Source organism: Mesoplodon bidens (assembly GCF_964165515.1).
Source record: "Mesoplodon bidens genome assembly, chromosome: 1".
In the NCBI taxonomy this organism is placed as follows: Eukaryota; Metazoa; Chordata; class Mammalia; order Artiodactyla; family Ziphiidae; genus Mesoplodon; species Mesoplodon bidens.
In genome coordinates, this window is record NC_138176.1 from 40,271,584 (window position 1) to 40,290,803 (window position 19,220).

The following is a 19,220-nucleotide window of genomic DNA, read 5'->3' on the forward strand; positions in this document are numbered from 1 at the left end:
AAAGGTTAAAATTATTTGTCAATCATAATAGCTAACATTTATTAAGTGCTTACTATGGGGTAGGCACAGGCTAAATATTTTATGATTAACTTACTGAGTCTTTCCAAGAGCCTCATGAAGCAGGTATTATCCCATTTTACAAACAGTAAGTCTTTATCCCTGTAGTTAAGAGGTTGGATTTTGAATCAGGCAAGACTGTGTGAAGCCCACAGCACAAGCAGAGCTGAGCTTCTGTCTCAGGTCTCCCTGAGCGACCTTTAGCCTATAGCAAAGCACTCAGTAGACAGTTGTGTTACCTGTTATTATTGCAACATCTCTGAGGCAGAATCATAACGCCAATACTACTTGAATACAAATATGAGAGCTCCAAACATCGGTAATTATCATAGCAAGCATGTCATGGGTATACAAATTACATATCCCTTTGTTAAAAATTCTGGCTTTAGGAAAGTCTTCACATTGAAGCTAAACTTTTCATACTTCAGGTTAAAACTATTTTCTCTATGCTGTCTTTAGTGGGAATGGAAAAATGCTGTCCATGGCCCTCAGCAGGGTAGTGCTTAAAATAATGTTAAATGGTGGAGTCTTCCTTGTTTTCTCTTTCCTAGGTTAGACTTTCCCTGTGGGCTTCATACTTTTCATCCCTGTGGGCTTCATCTACTTTTGGTCCTTTTCTGTTTTGTTTTGTTTTCAGTTCTCCCTAGAAGTGTAGAGCCCAGCATTGGTCACTCTGACCCTGGGTGATATTAATTATGACCTGAAGCTGTACATCCGCCTTCACGGTCAGGGGCTGCGATGTGAAGACGCCTCCCCTGTGTGAGGCCATGCATGGCACTGAAACATTCATACTGTCTGCTTTACACTGTGCCATTTGGGGGGCAGCTGGTCATGGGAGTCCTGTTCATGCCTCCTTCGTTAGGTCCCCAACTCCACAACCTGGGGCCAGGAATGAACATACTGGACCAGTGACAAGCAGGGCCCAGATGGGCTACAACAGGATTTTGCCCGTTCCCCAGTCCTCACTTACTCAACTTGTGTGCTAGCTAACGTGGAGCATCAATCCTACTGGTTGTGCAGTATATGAGCCTCTTGAGAATAGAATTGATTTAATTATACAAATATTCCAGATTCTTCCCTCTGAGAAGACCTTTTAATCTTTGATGAATACATTTTTTTGTTTGTTTCTTTTTTTTTTTTTTTTGGCTGCACCCCACAGCATGCAGGATCTTAGTTGCCTGACCAGGGATCAAATCCTTGCTCCTGCAGTGGAGGCGCAGAGTCCTAACCCCTGGACCACCAGGGAATTCCAATTTTTGTTTGTTTCTAGTAAGAACATCCTTTTCCATTTCCCCCACTACTTTTAAATACTTTTTGCTTGAGCCATGTGTATACTCCTGGATTCTTGAAATTGCTGGTCCCGTCTTGATGAAATATTTTGTTCTTTTATGAGTGTCACAGTTGATGTTAGTTTATGAGTGTCTTTACGGCATCCTCTTCTGAAGAATTCTGATGAGTTTCTCACATCTTACTCTTACCCTTTTAATGCTGTCACAGGGTCATCATCTGTTGCCATTCTGGGCCTTTCCCTGGAAACCCCAGTTATACTGTCAGTTTTTCAGTCAAATATGTTAAGTACTGTTTATAGAAAGCCTTTAAGCTCTTTGGCTCCACCCCGCACTGGCTGTGTGGCATGCGGGAGGCTGTTGACCCTCTCTGTCCCCTTGCTCATCTGCAGGGTAGACTGTTAACAGCTCCTACCTACAGAGTTGGTGTGAGCCCTCAGTGAGATAGTGCGTGCTAAGTGCCCCTAGTGCTCAGCACATGTAAGCGCTCAGTAACCACTGTTATCATTGTAAAGGTTATTAGCACAGGTGCGGTGAGGATACTAAGGTTGAGGCACTAACCCAGCTTTGAGTGATGATCATGACATATTTCCCAGAGGTTGTCAAGCCTCAGTGATTTAGTCAAGAGAAGAAAGAGAGGAAGGGGTCTTTCATGAAGGGGAAACGGCTCCAGGGTTTTCATTCACGGGACATAGCGTGTTGGGGGGTGGTGAAGGGGAAAGCTGAGCAGGGAGCAGATCGCAGAGGTCTTTCTTTGTGAAGCCCAGGGGCTCTGACTCTATTCCTGAGAAAGGGGAACCACCGGAGAATTCATACTTGATCAGAGTGCTGGACACATGCTGACTTGAGGAAACAGAGTTCAACAGGGTCCACACGGAGACGCTGAGACCTGAGAAGACTGATGTAAGAGTCCCCTCCTCCCTCCTCCCTCGAGGACGGGGAGTGCCAGCACGGGGAGGCAGGCAAATGGACAGATAAACACTGCGTTTACATCAGACGCTCGCCTTTTAAGTTCTAGGGGGCCTGAAGTAAAACCGAAGAGAGGTATAACTTCCATGCACCGATTCCTTTAGATAAAATGAATTAGATGGGCTGCTGTGTGCATGTCCAATATGGAGAAAATCTGCTCAAGAAGTAGAAAGCGGTCGTCCCCCATTCTGCCTGGTGCGCTGTGTGGAAAGCTGCACGTGTGCGCGCGCCCGTGGCTCAGATCCGCTGGCTTGTGCAGGGAAAGGCCTAATCTCCATTTTCCTGTGATGGCAAACTCCTCTTTTCTCACAGCACGTGAGAAGAAAATACTATTCTTGTTTGCCAGGTTCCTTTTGATTAACTTTGTATCTGGGGTTGCAGGTTTTCTTTTGGACTATTTTTTTCTGATTATTTTCTCACCAGTGGTTAGAAGTGGAAATGGAAATATGCCAGAAAATGATTTATATGAAAAGGAGTCTTCACCTCACCCCTAAGCACATGCACATAAACAAGAAAAATAAAGAATAGCAACTAACTTTGGATTCTTTGGCTAGACTATAGTGTTTTATTTTGCCATTTGGAGGAAGAGTTATGGAAATAAAGGGAAATATATGTCAGAGTGATAGCCAGCTGGCTATCTGAAGTGAGTATCAGCTTTCCGGAAGGAATAGAGACACTTTCTTGTCATTTTATTTAGAATTGCCTGACTGCTAGAGAGCGTTTTTCTTGCCACAGTGCTGCGATAAAAGTAAACACATAACATTTCTAAGAAACAGATTGTTAGAGAGTTTCTTTGAAATGTTTAAATAAACAGCATTTGTTACATGCTCCAAGTATTTGATTCTTAACTCTTCCCAATAGAGCAGCTCTGTGTCCCACAAGCATCACTTAGTGTTGAAGGCACCAAGAGAAATAGATAGGTAACTGGTACTGGACTTGCCCTCCTTCAGTAAACTAGAAAACTGGACAGTACACAAGCCAGTTACTGTCAGTCACGGGAAAACAGCCAGCCAGGACGTTGATCCTTGAGAGAAGAGAATCACATGAGGTGAGACCCACATTTGCCCTAGTTTTCTGCTGGAGCGTATTCCCTGTTCCCTACCTTCCCTTCCCGGGGTACCAGGAGGGGGAGCCTGTTTACAGCATGGTGGGTCTCCAGAGTTCAGGGCTGCTGAAGAGGCTGGAATTTGTATGGCAGGCTACTGGGGAGGAGGGAACTATGAGAGGGGAACCCAGAAGCTGAGATGTGTATCCATACAGGGTGAGACCTAGCAGAGAGCAGCTGTTCCCAGGCGGGGAAGAGAATGGCCATAGCAAGGTTCATGCAGTATGGAGAGAAATGGAGAGTTCTGGGCTAGCCAGGGTGGAGAGACCTTGAGCACGTTAACCATTCCGAGACACCGGAAAGACCATGCCTTATGATTAAGGGTCGTGCATTAGGACCAAAGACATATCTCAAATAGACCTGTGTTAACCAATTATAACACCAAGCCTGACGGAATTGAGAGGACCTGCCAGTAATTTAGTTGCCGTCAGAACCAAACTGAACACCTTCCAGTTGTCAACCTTATAACAGAAAAACATGCAAAGAAGCAGGAAACTGTGACTCATTCAAAATGAAAAGTAATCAGTGGAAATAGACAATGCCTTTCAAACAGTGTTATCCTAGATCTTGGTCTGTATAACACCATTCTCCACTGAAAGCACCCAGGGCGTTTAGAGAAATGTCTGCATCTAGGGCAGAGACAGAGTAAGTACAAGATGAGCCTAGAACTTTTTTTTAATGTCAGAAAGTAAGGAAATAAAAGTAGAAAAATAAAAAAAATGATGGGGGCATGTCACAAAGGTAAAGGAGCCAGTTTAAAGGGTCGCCCACTGGCTAAATCTGAGACAGTTTGAGCACCAAAATTATTAAGTACAGTGATAAATTATAAATTGTTGAAAAAGTAGGACTTCATATATCCTTACTGATCATAAATTGACAAATAGATGAACAAACAGTGTAGACTGCTGAGTCCTGGATGGTAATGTTGTGGGAATGCTGGAGTTGGAACAATGAGCATGTTGTAGACATGGTAGTAAAGTTCAGATCAGGTAAGGGTCACCAGTGGATGCTAAATCTAGGGGGACATTTTGATGAGGGACAAGATATTTGCATGGTCTTAAAGTGTCTCCCCACAGATTACTTATTAGATGTAAGGGAAAAAATAATAATTTTTCTTGGGAGAAATTGGACAGCACCTTGGCTGAGTGATCAAAATTTATATCGCCAGGGAGGGGCACATAGACTTCACATGCCTTCAGCTATGACACCAGGAGAAGAAAACTCTGTAGTTTTCTGGCTGATAGTGCATAGGCTGAATTGAATCATGAGGAAATGTCAGACAAGTCAAAATGGTAATGTTTTATTAATATAAAAAAAGGGGAGGACTATATTCTTCTAAAGTGTCAGTGTCATAAAAGATAAAAAAGAGCTGTGTGTCTCAGATTAATGACAGCTAAATATAATACCTTACCCTGGACTGGATCCTGAATTGGAGGAAAAAGAAATGCTGTAAAATGCATTATTGGGTTAGTTGAATATGGCGGTCAATTTAAAGTATTGTATCTATATTAACTTTACTAAGATCAATAACAACATTATGGTTTTGTAAGAATATCCCTATTCTTAAGAAATAAATTCTGACGTTTTTAGAGCCATGATGTATGGAACTTATCTCCACGTGGCTCAGAAACAAAAAAATGTTGAGTGAGGGACTTCCCTGGTGGTCCAGTGGTTAAGACTCTGACCTTCCATGGCAGGGGGCACGGGTTCGATCCCTGGTCAGGGACCTAGGATAACGCATGCCACGCGGCCAAAAAAAAAAAAGCAAAAAACAAAAAAAGCTTAAAAAACAAATGTTGAGTGAATGTGTGTGTCTGTAGAGAGAGAGTGAATGACTAAGTATGTACGTTAAGTGTTAATAGCAGGAGAACACGGGCAAAGAGTACATGGCAGTCTTTGTACTATTATTATTCTACAACTTTTCTCTAAACTTGAAATTATTTCCAAAAGAGAGAGAGAGAGAGAGAGAGAGAGAAATAAAGCCCAGCAACTATAACTATGACTTAAAGAGAAAAGGAGGGTATGTGGAAAAGATACATGTGTTTCTTAACTATCTTGGTATGGATTTTCTACCCTTTGTGTTGTCTCTGGTAAATAAACATTTAATCCTATGGCAGTGTCTTTGTCATTCAGCAGGCAAAGCCGTTTCTATATCTGTTGGTTAAGACACTATATCTAGTAGAAGAAGAAATAATAATACTGCTTTTCAAATTGAAACCATTATATCATTTGGTGCTGTGGAAGAGTTTGGAATAAGTAGTCATAGAAGTGGTTCGAATTCCTCCTGTGATGCTTGCTGGCTGAACGATCATTGGAAAGTTCCCTAACCTTTGGGAAATTTGGCTGCTGCATTTTAAGATAATACTTGCCTAGCCTCAATATCTTACAGCTCAAATGAGAAAATGCATGTGAAATCTCTTTGTAAATAATGATGATTTCTTCTACAAACATTAAATTACTATTAATAGTTTTAGTTAAAGAAGAAAATTGGCTTAGACCAAGGTAGAGACTTTCCTTAATTCAGGTGTCTTTTTTTCCTTTTAAATGTCAAGAGTGATTATACAAGAGAATTTCTTTCCGCTTGGACCCTCGGTTCCTTCTGGTTGCCTCCTTTCTAATTTCCTGTCTTTATTATTCCAGGCAAAGCTGCAGTGACCGAAGGAGTTGTGGATTTTCTGAATTTCAAGAACAGTGAAGTAGGAGATAGCAGAGAGTGTATAAAAGAACACGTAAGTCAAACTCAGTGTTTCATCCATTCTCAAACATCTTATGGATCTGAAGTTCCTCAGGATCTCTCCTGCTTTGTTCTGAGATTGTGTGTGAGGCTCTGAAGGATGGAGGGATCTTTGAGGTCTTCAGCTTGTCCCAGGTCAAAATCAGCCAAGGAAAGGCCAGTGTGGTTTGGGGAAGGAAGGAGAAAGGATTGAAGAGGCCAGCTTCCTCATTGGAAGAGGAAGGCAACACAGGCCAGGGTGGGAGAAATGTGTAAAACAAAGGGCACAGAAAACAGTCTGCCTGAGTCACTGGAAATGACAGAAAAGGGCCCTGCCAGATCTGAAGTTACATAAACCAGGGAGGAAGGCTCCAGGGAGGCCTGGGGGAGTCATTTCCTTTACTCTGGAATTGCTTTTGATTGAGACTCCTTATCTGGGAAGATTACAATTGCTAGGTCTTCCCCTTCTCTGGAGTTGAAGAGTCTAGGCCAGTGCTTCTCAGAGAATCAATCTGAGATAAGATTAAGAGCTTGTCCTAGAACATAAACCTGGAAACTTCTTCATTGAGAAAGTCTTGCTACCAAAGTAAAATTCAGCTGAATTAAGCAGTGTTCTTAATGTTGATAGTTGATTTCCATTCTGGAACATAATTACTATGTCCATGTATATATCCAAACAATATATTGCCTAGTTTTACTTGTTTTTAGGCTTGATAAGAATGGTATATTGCATGTAATATTCTGCAGCTTTCATTTTTTTCACTCAGTTGAATTAAGATTCACTTGTTACATTAATGGTACTAAATTAATTTTTATTGTTAAATAAAATTCTATTCTGAAAATCTATCATAGTTTATCTGTTGCTCCATTTCCTTCCAACATGTGGTATTTTGTTGCCATTCTAGTGAGTATAAAATAGTATATTATGTGGTCTTAATTTACATTTTCCTAATTAATGGTGAGATTGAGCATCTTTTTTTTTTTTTAAAGTGTCCTTTGGAGAACAGAGTTTATGACTTTAATGTAGAGAAGCTTTTCAGTCTTATCTTGCATGGCTAGTGCAGTTTTGTTTGTTTCTGTTTTTTGTTTTTTTTTTTTGGTTTTGGTTTTTGAAATGTAGTCTAACAGTCTCTCTTTTAACTGTGTTGCAATTTCATTGCTAACCTTCATTCTTTTTGATTGAAGTTGTTGTTGATTTGTGTTCTCATTCAGTATTTTTTCTCTGCTCATTTGGAAATTATGCATTTTGTTTCTATTCTTCTAATGATTACCCTGAAAGTACACTGTGTACACTTAATAGTTTTAAAGTCAATCAGTAGTTAAGGTCCTCTTATCCCCTTCCAGAATAATACAAAACTCATAGGACACCTAATGAAGACTGTGTTCTTCTGTACTTACGTGTTCTTTTCAGTCAGTTCTGTTATATGTTTCACCATACAAATTAGACAATTGTTATTAGAGATAGTATTTGTTTCACTTTATCTCTGTGTTTACTATATCTTGCTTCTCTTCCCTTCTTCTATCCTTTGCCTTTTCTCTGATGAGATTTGCCTTCTTTAGAATTTTCTTTCCTTAAAATCTTTTGGTGGTAACTTCTCTCAGTTTTGATTTATGTTAGAATGTCTTTATTTCACTCTCAGAGTTCTTAGCTGACAGTTATTTTTCTCACAGCATTGTGAGTGTATAATATACCATTCCACTGAATAATGGCTTTCAGTTTTGCTGTTAAATCTGTTAATCTTTCATTTGCTGTTCTTTAGTAGATGATTTGGCTTATTTATTTGTTGTTGGATTACTGCAGTTTCACTACAACATGTCTATGTACAGCTTCCTGTTTATATTTGTTGTGATTTATGTATCTGTGAGTTCATATCATTCATCAGCTCTGAAAATTTCTCAGCTATTAATGCTTTGAATACTGTCTCTCCTACATTTTCTCTATTGTCTCCTTCTGGTTTTGATTAAATAGATGTTAGGACTTCTCTTTATTCTTCATGTCTTTTAATTCATATTGGATATCTTCTTCCTTGTCTTTCTTCATTTGGGTAATTTCTTAAGATTTAGCTTTCAGTCCAGTAATTCTCTCTTCAGCTATGTTGAATCTTTTATTTAACCCATCCACTGAGTTTTTAATTTCAGTGATTACATTTCTTCATTTCTAAAGGTTCTTCTTCTGCTGCAAATCTGTGTGAATATCTTTTTGATGGTGTCTTTTTGCTTATTTTCTTTTTACTCCATCTTTCATCTCTTTAAACAGCACCAAACTGAGCTATTTCATATCCTGTATTTGATATTGCCAGTATCTGAAATCTTTGGTGATCTAAATCTGTTTCTGTGGCTTGTTTCCTAGTGTGCATGGTGAATTTTAATTATGTATTTGCTTGATAATTATATCTTATTTGATATAATTTTTTTGGCTTTTTTGATAATTATATCTTGGAATCTTGAGATCTTACTTCTGAAATTTGTGTTTGTACTAGGAGCCAGGAGGATGCTACAGGACCAGGACCACTTTTGTTCCCTTTGGAATTCCTGGTTTCAGGTTGGGCTTTCCCCACCTGGCTGAAAGCTAAAGGTCTAGATGCCCTGTTCATTTCATTGCTGGTATTTGTAGTTGTCTCCAGGGTGATTTCTGCTCTCTTCTTTGCTCAGGTTTCAGTGCACTGTTCTTACCATAACCTCTTGGGATTTGTTTCTCTACCTGGAGCTAACCAATGTGTTAGAAAGTATTTTTAACAATAATTTATCCAGAATCAAATTATAGTACAGCAGAAAGGCCCTGCGAATATCTAGTCCACCATAATTCCCGAATTAGTAGTGCCCAAGTGACATTTTATAATCAGTTCTTAAATCCTTTAAACTTTACATGGTAAATTACTTTATTTCACCAAGGGACTGGAAAATAATGAAACACTGATCTCTTTGAAAGCTAGGTAAACCACATCTGTATTCATATCACATACTATATCCTTCCACTTTTGCCTGGGTTCTTTTTCTAGTTGATCCATTGAATATTTACTTCTTGGAAGTTGGAAGAAGACTGTATTCACTACTTTTAGAATAACTCATAAGAACAGAGTTCTAGTCTATTTTCTGTTAAAGTGTCATTTTTCTTTCTCTCCGGTATCTTAGGTAATGTGGATCTCTGCCTGCAGATGGAGAGTAGAGAAAATAGATGTTTGCTGTTGTGAATAAGAGGCATCATCTCTGTAAACTCCATGACCTTACATTCTATATCCCCTTAATGGACATAGAAAGCAGCTTGAAGTTTTTGGTCTATAAAATGTTAAGTTGCCTTGTGCTTTGGCACATGAAAAAAAATTTATTTCAAAATAGATGTCAACTGAGAATGCTGATTTAATAGTTTTTTAGTCATTCTGCAGCAGAAACATCACCTGTAGGCAATCATACCTTTTCAGAGGCTACACAGATTTGACAGGGGTGTGTGGATTAGGATTTTGTGATGACAGTGATATGTTAGGAATGTTTCTAATCTGCAAAATCTTTGTGATTTGTAGGTTATAGGTTGGATTTTTGTAATGCTAGTGTAATCCTAGAAAAAGCAGGCAGTGAAAACATTCCCAGGGAATGCTGAGCTCTGTGACTAGAGATTCTTTGAGGGGACTGCCTTCTGTTGGACCCATACTTTCACTTGGAAGATATAAATACCAGATAATTCTGTGGCTTTTCCTCCCTTGGATAACAAATTCTAATGAGTAGTTACTTACTCTGTGTTCTCATATGCTTGGGTTATTGGCTGTCAGTTCGGGTACTACTGCTGGTTTGGCTTAGTTAGCTGAGCAGTCTAGAAACTTCAGCTGGAGAGCTGGGAAAGAGATGAAGTAGAACTGGAGAAGTTTACCAGGTAAGGCCAGTGGTTCCTGAGGAGGCCCTGCCTGGCCTTCTAGGCTGGAGAGCCATCATTCACAGGTGCACACTGCATGGGTCTGATTACCACCACCCCCAGTTCTATGGCCTGGGCCAGGCAGTTCATTTGATAGAGCAAGAACTGGTCCTTTGAGCCCCCCAGTTCTCCTCTTTTAACTGTAAATATGTATTCCCTTGAAGGTTGTGATTTGGGTCATTAGCTTGATTTTAACACAGTTCACCTGAGTGCAGTTTCTTTCCTGCTGCAAAATTGTGGCTCTAGTCGTATCAAAATGATGCAGAGGGACAGCCCAAGAACGTGGTCTTTCAGGTGTCCTTTTCAGTTAGGCCGTCAAAACTGGGGCTTGGCAGACATTGTCGGGACGAGTGACCATAAATCTGAGTTTGGTCACCAGGCCCCGTCATGTGATCCAGAGCTGTGCTTTGTTTCACACACTCCCTGGGTCTCATGAGCTATGGTTCTGATCATGCCCCTCTAGATGAAGAACAGTTACCTCTCTCAGGCTCGGCCCTGGAATACTTGGCCATTTGTAACATTTTCCTCCTTTCTCACGTGACGTAATAAATTTGTGTATTTCTAAAGAAGGTTTTGAAAAGTAAGATTGTTTTAAAAACCTTCTTCTCCAACCTGCCTTCCCTACTGCTCACCAAGTTCACATCTGAATGCTTGTTGTCACGCCCTTTGTCTGATGCCTGCAAACATGCTCACAAAAATAATTTTTATTTGCCTTTGTCTCAGTCCGGGTGTTCGGGGTGGGAAGCACGGCATAGAGGGAGCCATTCGAGGTTCACCGGTAGCCGGAACACCTGGCTTCAAGTTGAATGTCTGCTCACAGGGTGTATGGCTTTGGTTAATCACTGAGCTTTTCTGTGTTTTAGTTTTCCCACCTCATCTATTCATATGCTGGAGCAATTGGTTCTCAAATGTTTTGGTGTAAGGACCCTTTATACTCTTAAAAATGATTGAGGGACCCAAAGAGCTTTGCTTATGTGAGTTGTAGCTAGCATTCTGTGGCAGGCAGAGAAACAGCCCCCAAAGATGTCTGTATTCCTAATCCCCAGAACAGATGCATATGTTACTTTACATGGCAAAAGAGACTGTATGTGTGATCATTAAGGATCTCGAGGTGAGGAGATTATCCTAGATTATCCAAGTGGGCTCAAGTGTAATCAAATGAGTCCTTTTGAGGGAGGCATTGATCTCCGAGAGACAGCAGTGAGCGGTGGCTTGAAGCGAGATCTTAGTTCCCGGCCCAGGAATTGAACCTGGGTAGCCTGGATGAAAAGCAGAAGCCTAGCTCCTAGTCTACCAGGGGCTAGAGGCTAGAAGCAAAATTCTCCTGGCCCTTTCCCCCATTGAAAAATGCATTTCTCAAGGAGGCAAAAACTGTAAAAACAGGTAAAAAGTTTATTATTAGAGACATAGTACAACAAGTGGGAGAGCACGCAGAGAAACAGCTTGTTTAGTTAAGACAGAAGCAAGGCAGAGATGCATACCCGGAGAGAAAGGGTTTGGGCATCCTTCCTAATGGAGGAGCACAGTAAAGAGGCGGTTAAGTCACTTATATAGGGCAGTTCTTCTGGGTCTTTGTTTACCTTTGGCCAATTATCTGGTTTCTTTTTCCACCTGACCTGCCCTAGCCTCCCCAACATGCGTGCACAACTTTTTTTCCAAGATGGATTCCAGCCCAGAGGCCTATGGGGGGCCTTGGCATCACATATTATGGGGTGGTGCCCCTCCTTTATGACCCCCAAGGAGCCTTTATGCACAGGTGCAGTGTCTCCTTGGCCCCAAGGATGGGAAATATGTGACCTGTTGATCCTTTACGCAAACAAGGATTAGCCCCTCTCTGTCCCTGCCATGACTGTTACCTTAAAGCAGGGGTCCCCAGCCCCCAGGCCGCACAGCAGGAGCTGAGCCGTGGGCAGGCGAGCGACGCTTCATCTGCTGCTCCCCCTTGCTCCTCATCATGGCCTCCAGAAGCTGGAAATGGCAAGGGACACATTCTCCCCTGCTTTAGGAGGAACTCAGCCCTGCTAACATCTTCATTTTAGCCCCGGACGGCCCATTTTTAGACTTCTGACCTCCAGAACTATAATTTGTGTCATTTTAAGCTACCTATTTGTAGTAATTTATTATAGCAGCAATAGGAAACTAATGCAAATATTTTGTTAGAAATTAAAAGTGAGAAATTTAAAAAATATTAATTTATTTTAAAATAATAAACTATCACAGGTTAGCATAAATTACTTTTTTTGAGGGAAAATAACTATTTTCCAACTGTTACTGAGAAGACTACCACTGCTATACATTTTTATAAATTTCTTTTAATGTCTGGCTTAATAGAAGATACCTGGATTCTCGAATTAGCTTCTGCATTCAGTCTGTTGTGGCATAATGTGTCATGTACCCTCTGAAAAACTCCCCTGATACTCACAGAGAAAGAACAATTAAAAAAGCAAATATCATCTTAATATTATTATAAAAATAGTTTTGGTCTCATGGATTACCTAAAAGATAGGCCTCCTGGGGGGACCCCACTTGGAGAACTTCTGGGCTAGAACATAGCCACATGGCCACACCTAGCTGCAAAAGAGTCTGTGAATTGCTTCTTATTCTAGGGGCCAATTTTAAAAAGTGAGGGTTCTGTTATTAAGGAAGAAAGGGAGAATGGATATTAAGAGACATTTTGCAATTTCAGATTCTTTTTTTTTATATATATATTTATTTTATTTTTTTGAGTGTGTTGGATCTTTGTTGCTGCACGTGGGCTTTCTCTAGTTGCAGCGAGTGGGGGCTACTCTTCGTCGCGGTGCACAGGCTTCTCATTGCAGTGGCTTCTCTTGTTGCACAGCACCGGCTCTAGGTGCTCGGGCTTCAGTAGTTGTGGCACGTGGGCTCAGTAGTTGTGGCTCGCAGGCTCTAGAGTGCAGGCTCAGTAGTTGTGGTGCACGGGCTTAGTTGCTCTGCGGCATGTGGGATCTTCCCGGACCAGGGCTCGAACCCGTGTCCCCTGCATTGGCAGGTGGATTCTTAACCACTGCGCCACCAGGGAAGCCCTCAAATCCTTCTTATGTCAAAGTTTGTTACCCATGGTGGGTAGACAATCGCCAAAATGTTGGTTTCCCTTCTCCTTGTCCTCACATTAGCTAGGAAAAATGGGCATTTCACTTAGACTGCATCCTTTAGAAATACCTATGAAAGGGACTTCCGTGGCGGTGCAGTGGTTCTGCAATGAGAAGCCCCCGGATCGCAACAAAGAGTAGCCCCCACTCGCAGCAACTAGAGAAAGCCCACGCAGCAACGAAGACCCAACGGAGCCAAAAATAAATAAATAAATTAAAAAAAAAAAAAGAAATACCTATGATGGAACACAATGACATATAGGTGGAGTCATAACTGCAGAGAATTGCATTTTTAGCTTTGGTAGGTTAATTATATGAAATATCTTTTGTTTGGTGCTCACAGGCAGCTTTTTGATGTCATGTTTGGGTCTTTTGAACTTAACAATGTGCTTCCTTTCCTTGGGTAGGAGTACCGTTGGAAGTGAAATGCGATTTCAGCCCAGCTTTGATTCATAGTTGTTCTTTATGGGTTTGAAAGTACAAGGGGAGTGACATTTCCTCTTGGTCATTTTGTAAACAGTTCCCACTTCTCCCAGGCAGCATCCTGTTGCTGAAGAATAACCCAGTTCCAATTTACGATGTGAAAGAGCAGTTAGGAATATTTGAGCTAAAGAGATTATAGTTTGTTTTTTTTTTTTTTTTTTTGCTGTACGCGGGCCTCTCACTGCTGTGGCCTCTCCCGTTACGGAGCACAGGCTCCGGACACACAGGCTCCGCGGCCATGGCTCGCGGGCCCAGCCGCTGCGCGGCATGTGGGATCTTCCGGGATAGGGGCACGAACCCGTGTCCCCTGCATCGGCAGGCGGACTCTCAACCACTGCGCCACCAGGGAAGCCCCGAGATTATAGTTTTAAAAAATGTATATAAATACAATAAAACTGTTGGGGCTTAAGTGGCATGATTTGGAGCTTAATAGAAAGCTCAATACTGATCTCATTAATTGATGGTATGCGTTTAATGCACTTTTAGTGCTATCCTCATCTTTAAATCAATTATTGTAATAGCTTCTGGGTGAATGAGGACTTGGGAGATATTTTAACATCCTACATATGGTTATTTCAACCTCTGAGGTGGGAGAAGCCTTTGTGTCTTTCACACCGTTGATTGTCTGTTTCCTGACTGAACTGATTGAGAAGGGAGTTTTGGGTTTGGGATGGGAGTGGGTTGGAGAAGAAGCAGAGAAGGTAAATTTAGAGGCTCAAGCACTTGGGCAAAACATGTGCCTGGTTGGAAGCCACACTGGGGTGAGTACTGTGGACAAGAAGAATGTCGCCTGCCATTTTATTAAACAAAGGATGTTGTGGCCATAAAGCCATTGGCCACTGCAGCTGCCCAGACCTTGTACCCTGAGGGGAACTCAGGATGGAAAAACACAGGCTGCCAGCCATCAAGCCACCAGGCATCAGGGTGCAGTTACCCCCATGGTGAACCCTGAAGGGAATTCAGGATGCAGAAGAATAGGAACTGGCCCTAGACAGTTAAGATGCCTATCAAAGGAATGATTTCAATAAGCCCAGACTCTTGCATCTTCCCCATATGTAAATTAACCTGAGATGTCTGTTTTTTGTGATTAGTGTAATCTTTTGATGTTCAACTAGAATTTTTTTTTTTTTTTTCAGTAAGAATTCCTATATCTTCTGGCTCCTACCTTACCTCTTTGAGCGAGTTCCTAAGAGCTATCTGCGAGGCTGCCATCCTGGGCTATAGTCCTCAGTAAGGTTCCCGGATAAAACATACCTCTCAACTTTTAGGCTGTGCATTTTTTTCAGTTGATAGTACTCTGGGGGCCAGAGAGGGTCATTGCAGTGTCTGGTGACCTTTCTGAACTGGAGCTGAGAAGGGCTATTTTCCTCACTTTGCTCTTTTCCCCAGAGGCCCCTGAAAACCATCCAGTGGTTGCCAGTTTCTGTAGTATTTTGTGGTATACAGTGTTACCAGGAATTGGGTTGAAACCTTGGTTAACACAGAGAGTGAGAACAAATTTTTGTAACCTGAACTTGCGGGACCGAGACCTGCCAGTACTAACCATCCTGCATCTGGAAAGCTCAAAGTTTTTAGCAACTAGCATCGTAATGGTAGCACTTATTACCCATATATGAGCATAATAGAAAAATTGTAAGCAAAACTGATAAGAAGGGTATCCCTGTTAGTTTTTGAATATATTTCACATCATCACCTGGTGGCTCTCTGAGCTGGCTGCCCCTGAGAAGCATGGCTGCCCGTGGTGCCCTCCCCTCTTTAGGGGGTTTACGCTCATGTCCACGTATCACCCTTGTCTGCCTTGGGGTGGCAGAGGTCAAGGTGCTGGTTAAGAGAAAGTCTTGGTTAAAAGCCACATGGTCATTTATTGCAGCAGCTAGTGATCTTGCAAACATGGGCTAGAATAGTTTTCTGATACTTTAAAATAAGCCCAAAACAACTGTTTTAAGATTGCAAAACAGTGAGTGTTTTGATTTGTCAGTTCCTGCCTTTACTAATCACTGAATGTAAACAATTTCTCTGTGTAAGAGGCTCCACTAGTGCAGGGCCAAGAGCAGTGCCTTGTTGTATTTTTTCATTAGCTCTTTAGTGGGCCTTGAGACTTCCTTGCTTCATGGCTGGCTCAGGAGGCATTTCAGGATTGTAGCCAGCACTCCCAGGCCTTCAGACACAGGTCATTGCCTTTTGCACAGACGGCCCCAGGGTGTTTTGGAAGCCATGTGTGACTTTAAGGAAAAGATTAGAGTCTCTCTGGAAAGAGGCAGAAGCATGTATTACGAACTAGCTGCTTTGGGGAATTTTTTTACTCTCTCACTCTCAGTTCTTCCTGATTTCCTGGCTGAATCCCACAGCAGCTTTTGCACATGCCTACTTCCTTTTGAATTCCTGGCCTCCCCCCACCCCCCCGAGCCCAACTCATGGCAAATGCCCTCGGAAGCAAGTCTCGGAGGAAGAGCCCGCCCTCTCCCTTCTTCCTCTCCACCACAGTCTAGCTGCCCTTTTCCCGGCAAGTGTCATGCTGGGCTGGTCCTGAGCTTCATCGTGTGTGGGCACATCTTATCTCTTACTCCCTCACACACCTCCTTTTGTCCTGCCCTCCCCTCTGTCCGGTGCCCAAGCATCCTGCTGTTACATTTAGAACCTTGTGGTACAATTCTTGAAATGCACCAACTGTCTCATGCCTCCGTGGGTGTCTTTCATGTTGAGACCCAGCCATTCCCTCAAGGGCCCACTTCACACATTGTAATCTGATAGTCGTGCCTTGAATATTAACAAAACATTTATTGACCACCTACTGTGTGCATGGGAGCTGGGGTGCAGATGCCAGGAGATACAGAGATGGGTCGGACTGTTTGTGCTATTGGTAGAGAAGGGGAGAGAAATGTGGGAACAAACAGAGATTACTACTAATAAAAACATGAACCAGCTATAGTGAGGACCCAAGGGGAGAGGGAGCAACTGTGCCCTGGAAGATGTGGAAGTGGGCCCCCGGGACAGGAGGAGAGGGTCATACCAGCCATCAGCCAGAAGCCAGTGGGGGTTTCCTATGTCCCCCGTTGCTGATGGCATTTCACTGTGACTAGTGTAGAGCAGAGGGACACCTCTATAACTAAAAGATCTCTAATGGTGGATTTGGTTCACTGTGGCAGGTGGTTGGAAAGAAACATTGAAGGCTGTAGATATCCCTAAAGTAACACATGGGCAGGTGCCAATTCTCTATATCTTTGGGGCCAGGCTTTGACCTAAGAAGATAAGCAGTCCTTGGTATGGTTTCTCAGCGCTGGAGGGCTTCCTTATATTCTGCTCTAAGAATTTGTTGGTTACATACTCACTGCTCAACAGCTCAGATACTTAGATGCCCTGTTTCTGTGGAAAGGCCTCAAATACTAAGTCTCAGGATGAGGCTAAATCACAAGTTCCTCCCAGTCCAAACCAGATCATGTTTTAAGTTTCAGTGGACCTTTTACTTTTTATTCATGGATGGTACTTATCTCAGTTTGTAATTGTGTGTGTGTAAATGCCTCTCTACTTTTAAGTTATTTTAAAGAAAAGAACTATTGCTTTCTCTTCAACCTTTTATCCATACTGCCTGCACTGGGCTTGGTCTATAATAAGGAAAGAATGAACAGGACAGACACCCATCCAGAGCAGTGAACTTCTCTGTCAACAGTGGTTTGCACAGCACAGTCTGAGAATAGATAACTGACTTTTTTTTTTTCATTTTTTTAAGTTGAGGTATGGTTGATGTACAATATTATGTAAGTTTCAGGTGTACAACATAGTGATTCACTAATTTTAAAGATTATGCTCCATTTATAGTTATTATAAAATATTGGCTATATTCCCTGTGTGGTATAATATACTTGTAGCCTATTTTATACCTAAAAGTTTGTACCTCTTAATCCCCTACCTCATATCTTGCCCCTGCCCCCTTCCCTCTCCCCACTGGTAACCACTAGTATGTTCTCTATATCTGTGAGTCTGTTTCTTTTTTCTTTTTCTTTCTTTTTAATTTTGGATAACAGACTTTTAGTTTGGTCAAGGGAAAAGGGCAGAAGAAAGTCATCATTTACCAAAGTCCCTTCCAGCAGATGGTGTTTGCAAAACCGAAAAGGTCTTTTCAAAATAGAATGTGCTTTGATGGGACAGATCTATATCCAGGTTGTAGTAGTGTTTATATGAATCTATACATGTGATAAAATTTTATAGAACTGTATGCAAAAAAAAGGGACAGGAACTGTACATGTAAAAACTAATGAAATCTGAACAAGGTCTGTAATTTAATTAACAGTATTGTACCAATGTCAAGTTCTTGCTTTTGATACTTATATTGTGGTTATGTAAGATAAGAGGGGAATACATGGGAGCTTTCCACTGTTTTTGCAACTTCTCTGTGAGTCTAAAATTATTTCAGGAATTCCCTGGTGGTCCAGTGGTTAGGACCCCACACTTTCCCTGTCGAGGCCGCGGGTTCAATCACTAGTTGGGGAACTAACCGTAGATGTGTGGCATGGCCAAAAAAATTTTTCTTTTCAGAATCAAAGGTTAAAAGAAAAATACAATGAGATACCACTACATACCTATAGCTAAAAAAAAAAAAAAAAAGGCAAATGAGACAAAAATAGGTATTACCAAGTGCTGACAAAGATACAGAACAACTTGGACTCTCTTGCATTGCTGGTGGGAATGTAAAATGGTACAGCCACTTTGGAAAACATGTAGTTTTTTACAAAGTTAAATATATACTTACCATACAAAATAGCAGTTTCATTCCTAGGTATTTACCCAGGAGAAATGACCTCTGTTCACACAGAAACCTGTAGGCTAATATTTGCAACAGCTTTATTTTTTAAATATTTATTTATTTATTTATTTAGGCTGTGCCTCACTGCTTGCGAGATCTTAATTCCCCTACTAGGGATTGAACCCGGGCCCTCCGCAGTGAAAGTGCAGAGCCCTAACCACTGGACCGCCAGGGAATACCCAGAAACAGCTTTATTTCTAACTGCCCATAACTGGAAAAAACTCACATGTCCTTCAACAAGTGAGTGGATAAACAAACTGGATATCAATGGACTATTACTCAGTACTAACAAAGAACAAACACAACTATCTGGATGAATCTCAAATGCATTATGTTATGTGAAAGAAGCCAAACTCAAAAAGGTACATTCTGTATGACTCAGAAGGGTACTTTTGTATGATTCCATTCGTATGACATTCTGGAAAAGGCAAAAGTATAGGTTTAGAAAACAGATCAATGGTTGCCTGGGGCTGGGAATGGGGGAGAAGATTGACTTACAAAGGGCATAGGGAACTTTTTGGAATGTATGAAATAGTCTGTATCTCAATTGTGGTGATGATTACATGACTATATGTTTTGATAAAAACTCATAGAACTGTTACGTAAAAATGACAAGTTATTGCATATAAATTATACCCCAGTAAATCTGACTTTAAGATGAAAACACAACCACCAACAAAAATGAATAATTAATGATGTTCTTTGGCTTAAATACCCATGAAGAATTTCAGTGTCTGTCACTTGTCCATGATTGGATAAGGATTTGTGAAGTCATTGCTTATATAAGATGTC

At 41.4% G+C, this 19,220-nt stretch overlaps 1 protein-coding gene across 4 annotated transcripts in view; it reads left to right on the top strand.

Annotated features, from left to right (window-relative positions):
• Positions 1–19,220, top strand: part of SGMS1 (sphingomyelin synthase 1) — a 292,102-nt gene that overhangs the window by 82,977 nt on the left and 189,905 nt on the right. For all 4 annotated transcript variants that reach the window (XM_081223542.1, XM_081223545.1, XM_081223543.1 and 1 more), the window contains one exon: positions 6,058–6,146. The gene's annotated coding sequence lies outside the window, so the exon portion shown is untranslated. The remainder of the gene's footprint in view (positions 1–6,057; positions 6,147–19,220) is intronic.